Below are 6,683 nucleotides of genomic sequence, written 5' to 3' on the forward strand. Positions count from 1 at the left end.
TAGCCGACTAGTAGCTATGTGTGTGTGTTTATAGGGGAAAGGTTCGTGCACGCGCTTGCGCACGTGCCCGTGAGGGAGAAATAACGCTGTCTAGATGAAAACAGGGCCGCGAGGCGCTTCCTCCACCACGGTTAGTTTTAACCGACTTTGAACTGGTGAAATAAGTTCCTCTCGGCTCGTTGGCTATCTTAGATCCACTCCGGGGATCGGTGAAGAATTAAATGGCTAGCGTTTAAACACTCGGGTTCAGTAATGCAGGTATAAGCACAATTACAGTCAGACACAAACAGTCACAGATGAATTTACAGTATCCTATCAGTCAATCATGTATATCTATGGATATATATCATCTAACTCTAAACAATTCTAAGCCCGGACTTGAGTGATCAATTCAGTCTTACTTGGCTTGCGCGCTCAGTCCTGCACACGCGGGTGCAGTGGTTTGTTATGGTCGGTCTCGCAAGGTTCCTCCGGCGTGGAGGGGGGGGGGGGATGCTCGTCTAGCGTGCGTCCGCTGTCCCGTGAAGGAAGGAGAGGAGGGGTGAGAGCAGGTAGTCGAACTCAGCTGGCCACGTTGGGTTCTTGGATCTGCTGTCGTCTCAGTGGAGGAAAGGGGGATCTCACAGCTCGCTTCTTCGGGTTGAAGGCACTCGCCTGGTCGAGGCGATGCGGGTCGGGTTCAGGATATCAAAGCTAGCTTAGCTCCGATGTAGGGTTCGTCAGGGCTGGGGGCGGCCTTGCTGTTCAGCTGCGAGGAGGGGGGAAGGGCGGTTTGTCTCGAGTTAAACCACCTGTCGTAGCGATGTGCCACTTAGAACTTCAGGAGGACCTGTCTGCAGCTGGAGCTGCGTAGGAACTGAAGATTTTGGGGCTTCAAGCCTGTATATAATGTGAGGTGCAGGGTGTGTCTTTGTTGTGGTTGAGACACTCTGATTGGCTCACCTTATCTCACTTACAGACAGGAGAGTTGGCTGTCCTTTTGTCAATCTTCGATAACAAAGGAATGGCCCGCTTCCCTGCCGTTTTAGCATGGGTGTGTGAACTCAAATGGCCGGGTGCTTGGAATGTGGGGGTTTGTGTCTCTCACTGTGCCTCCACAAAGACAGTTAGTTTTCACTCAAATGTCTTTCATTCAATGTCAGTGTTCGTTCAACATGTCTTTCATTCACTGTCAGTGTTCATCAAAATGTCTGGCCCAACAGGTATGTACTTGTAACCTAATGTACTAGTGCTGCACGATTAATCTACACTTCCCCCGTGCACTCCCGCAAATAAGTAATGTTATGCGCAGCCAGTTTATCAGATAATTTCGCCGTAAAATGTTAACGGGGATCTATACTGTTACATGTGTCTACTGTACTGACGTCCTCTCTGTTTATTCTTTCAGGTATTAATTCAATACCCTTCCAATCCAAACAGACCAGAGTGCCATGCCCCACATCAGCCGCAGGTATTGTGGAGAAGGGCAACTGGTCAGCTGCTGCCAACCTGATGAGGAAACAGGCGTGCTTGTTATGCTGGCTCCTCCGGCGCTGTTCGCCTCAGGACTTGAAGGCCTAACGTTGTACCATGGACTGTATACATTCTGTGCTAATAATGCTAGCATGCTAACATCCTTTTTTCACACACACACACACACACACACACTGAATATACCGAAATGCTAGATTTGATCATGGACTTAACGCTAATGTTAATCAAAAATGGCCGCAGTCATAACGGTAAGGTGTGTTTGACTTAATTGAAATATTAACGTTAATGCCCTCACATTTCAGCGTGGTTACAGATAAACCTATTTAACGCTAGCTAGCTACAGTAGATTTTTGGAGGCTATAGCGTTAACGTGAATGTCATGACATAGTGAGCGTAGTGTTATACTGTATATTATACATAATCCAGATCATATTCCAGATGCAACCTAGCTAGATGTTAAGCTCCACACTGCTGTATGAGTACAATCAAATCTATCAAGCCTTGATATCATATTCCAACGTGAATTCAGCTGAGGGGTTCGCTCCAGAACGAGACTGTTGCATTCAATATTTGTACACGTTACTGTGCAGTAGTTAGTGCAGGCTAGTTAATTGTTGGAAGTAAGGTTTTTGAATTCTAAAAGGCTCACAGCACATGTTGTTTCTGACTTGGATTGATTAATCAAAATTTTCAAAATCTTTACTACTGTACTGTCCATTAATAATGACATCAGGTGACAAGCTGAAATGTCAATTCTTATAGCAAATCTAGGTAAATTTCAGACTTTAACGTAGTGTCTTGTCTGAAGTGAATACAAGTGACCTATATTTTTCAATCCTGTCTTTGAATAAAAGTTGTACATTGTGTTATACTTGAAAACCATGTCTTTGCTCCCTTATTTGTGTTCACAATTACAACAAATCTGTATGGTTTATCTGTTGGCATTAAACCGTGGTATTTCCTTGGGTGATATTCCATATTTGTCATTAAACCTAGCTGTTCACATCTGCATTTTCTACAAATTGGGCTAAATTTGCAATGATGAATCAAAGCCACGTGAGATATCACAAGTAGCCTACTTTTATTAAAAAACAAAATAAAATGCAAAGAGAGGTTTCCTTCTCTAACTATTGGTGCGTTCACAAAATATTTACACAATGAGATTTTTTTAATAAATAATCATCAATAACGTGGATAATGATGACATCTGCAGCTGCTGGACGAGAGACAGAAGAAACTGAACTGAAGATTGGAGCAGAGGACATGACTACAGAGAAACTTAACCGACCAGCACTCTGCTTCAATCAATGAATGCTTATAAATAAACCATACACATGAGAATTACCGTTAACGTTACAGCATTTAATAACATAAATATGGTGATATCTGGTGGTCTGAAATTACTCTCGCTACAGTAGGGTAACTGGCTCCTATTGTGTCTTATTATTGTAACGTTTGAATCAGCGTTTCATAACTATAATAGCCTAATGTTACTGTAGCCTGGATGACGTTAGCTAATGCTACCCAGCCTTCCATTGGCATATGCTGCCTCACAAATCAATCATTGCAGCCGGACTGGTCATTTGGTTCAGCATCAAAATGGGCTGAGAGATTGAGTCGGCTAAATAAACAATACACATGAGAATTACAGTTAACGTTACAGCATTTAATAACGTTAATTTTTGTGTACCCGATGCCAGGATATTTTGTCACTTTGTTTTCATCAAGTTCTCTGGACTTATATACACAAGCTCACAGCGTCCTAACAGGTTAACGTTATAATCTCGGGAGAGATTGAGTAGGCTAAATAAACCATACACATGAGACCATGCCCAAATGGTCTACTGCCCAGAAGCGTCAGTTTACATGTTTGGTAGGGAATTATTTTAATTATGTTAAACCAGCGTTTATCTTCCATAATGCATTAAATCATAATCACAATGCTATGAAGACATTAGCTGATCACCACAGAGCTGCACAGACAAGTTTATCAGATAATTTCGCCGTAAAATGTGTCCAGGTGATCAGCTCTGAAGCCCCGGCTTGTATGATCCGCTAAAATCCGATGAATTTCCTCAACGTAGTTGCATAGCCATATAGCTAGCCATATAGCTAGTAGCTAGCTCTGGAGCTATGCTTTAGAGAGGCCAAATGCTAACGGCTAGGTAGTGCTAAGCCGCTGCAGCTGTTACACGTCATTGACAAAGACGCACTCTCTGATTGGCCGATCACGGCAGGACTGATGTTGGCAGTCACGCAGTCACTCATTGGCTGCGGGTCTGCGTGGGTCTTTCAATCGCCCCAGAAATCGATTTGAATGGCCCGGAGTCTAGACGCTAGTGACTGGGAACTGAGAGAGCAGGTCACGTGGGGGCTGGGTTTACCTAGGCTACAATATCTCAGCTTCTAGATGGAAACGCCAATTTTTTCTGTTTTTGACCTATCTTCTCCGGCTGATAACTAAAGAACGGAAAATGGTATCAATAAACTTTTTTTTGCAGATGATAGAAGAGAGTCTCATCGTTCTTTGTGCGTGTTCGGTGTTTACATAGTAATATCACACAATATTCTGTGGGCCTCGAGAAATCACTGAAAACGCTCTGAAACTCTGGCACTGGGAGCGTCCGTTCTCCAAAAGTGGCTGGCACTCAATGAGTTAAGTAGTTGTTTGACATATAAAAAGGGATAAAAATGGATGATTGACAGCTGTGGCAGCCAGTCTCAAGCCGTCATTGGCTGGACAGGCTCTGCACATTATAGATCTATCGTCATAGACAAGACACACGGCTTCATGTTATCTAACGCTCTCTGGAAGTCGGGTGGCTCATGGGTTGGCTGTGCTGGCTACCAGACATCAATGGACCCCAATAAAAAGAACATTGTTTTGAGGAATGAAAACAAATGTTTTGTGCGCGAGGAATTAACGTTGGTTGGGGACTGAAGTAAGTTCAGAAAATATGTGTTTTATGAGTTACTCCAGCTACGTTATAGGTACACAATGGTTTTAACATGCAGGCTAGCATTAGCGTTAGCTTCTTGCGCTAGTCGGCTGTTTTTCATATTACTATAACTTAACAACCGATAACGATAGCTGGAATAACACAATAATAGACACATATTTTCAGAACTGACCAGGTTGTCCAACTGACAGGAAATGTGTTTTATAACGTTAACTCCCGTCCCGGGTATAAGATGATGAGGCCTAGTAGTACACAACCACCATTAGCTCATCGCTAACGGGTTAGCATGACATACAAACAGACGTTTTATTTTTTGTAGGCTATTAAAGCAACAAATGTTTTTATATGCATATCTGGGGGAAATGCTTTGACTGTGGGGATGTTCGTTCTTCACAAGCTCCTCTCTTAGTAACGATATACCAGGCATAAATAAGATATAGCTCAGTGGGATATACAGAGTCAGAGAATAGACCAGGCAGCCTGGCTCATGCACTGAGCTAACGTTAGGTTGGGCTGCCCTACACACACTGTACCGGGGGGGTACAACAACGTAGCCTCATGGTTAGATTTGTTAAACCAACATTTGCGCCAAAAGAAATGTAATCATAAAGTTAATCAAAATGCCACGGAAACATTAGGCTAATCAACACAGAGCTGTTCATCCGAGAATTTCCCCCAGTGAGAGGCTGAGAGCCAAGCAGGCCTGGCTCCTCTTCCAGGCTGAGAGGCTCCTCTTGCGGAGGTCTGGCTGATACAACTCAATCTCCGACAACGGAGAACGTTACAGGCGGCACTACCCACAACACTATACCAGCAAACAACATTGCGTAAAGCGTCAAGGTTAGATTTGTAAAACCAACATTTGCTCCAAAAGGAATTAAATCATAAAGTTAATCAAAATGCCACGAAAACATTAGGCTAGCTTAATCAACACAGCAATCTCCCCAGTGAGGCTGAGGGTGAGTGAGGCCTGCCTCCACTTCCGGCCCGCGCTGAGAGCCCTCAGCAGTCAGCAGCAGCCCGGAGGTCTGAAATCTCCGACAACCAAAATCAGATTTTCGTACAGGCGTCATTTTGATAAACTGATCTCATAGTGGGAATCTTCCTGGTTACTTTTGGCGAGACAAAAAATATTACAACTTAAAGTGTCATATTTACAGAGCTAGACTGTATATAAATACACAACGCACTGTGCGCATTCTAGAAACAGCAGCTCTACATAAGAAAGTTCAGAGGGGCGTGGAGCTCTCAGAGGTTCTCAATCAAGGGAGCTACTGCGCAGACTCTGGTTCACTGATCTGGCCGGATTTTGGCTTCAATAAAACATAGAGGGAAGAGATAGGGACACGCTCTCCATTCATATATCTCAGTGGGATGAACCAGTTCGGATTCAGATAAACCATTAGAAAATTGGTGCTGATGGAACAATACATTTGAAACACACCAAAGGGCTGCCGCTCAGTTATGCATTGAATATCCCTGGTGTTATTATGTCCCAAAGCGTGCGCTTACTGTAATTAGTTTTTTTTTATCATTCATTTTTTATTTTGTAGGCAAAACATACATACATTACATACATTATCACACGATTACCATACAATTATGAGTAATTATAAACCCACTTATCCCTCTACCCACCCAATGCCCTCCCCACCCCCCACTCCCTACCACCAATCCGGATATTGCAACTGACCATATAAATTAAAACAAAAACAAAAACAGGCAGACATCAAATAAAAATAATCACCTAATCAGAAGACGTTTAACTTCGAAATTAAATCTGTCCATACTAAAATCGTGTTTGGTTTTGCATTGTTAATTCTTGCTGAAGATAGTTCCAGGTATGAAATGTCCAAAAAGCTCCGAAGCCAATGAGTATGTGAGATATCATGCGGAGGATTCCAACGTTGAGCAACAATCTTCTTGGCGGCCGTTAGACCTGCTAGCCAGATATTACGTGATTTTCCGGTGAAGGAGATATGCGAGTCATCATTCAACAAATGTACTGCCGAGTCCACCAGGAGTTGCACCTCCAGCAGATCTGACAGCGTATTAATAACCTTCCCCCAAACCATAGAATTTCTCAAATTAATTTACAAAAACCTAAATCTGAAGGAGGGTTAGCCTTACCAGTGTTCAGGCACTACTATTGGGCTGCTAATGTTAGGGCTCTGATGTTTTGGCGGCAGGCGACTTCTGTTAATCTGGCTCCTGGGGCCTGCAGATTCTTCCTTGTCAGCCTTGTTGTTT

Source organism: Poromitra crassiceps (genome assembly GCF_964638095.1).
Source record: "Poromitra crassiceps genome assembly, chromosome: 1".
Taxonomy (NCBI): Eukaryota; Metazoa; Chordata; class Actinopteri; order Beryciformes; family Melamphaidae; genus Poromitra; species Poromitra crassiceps.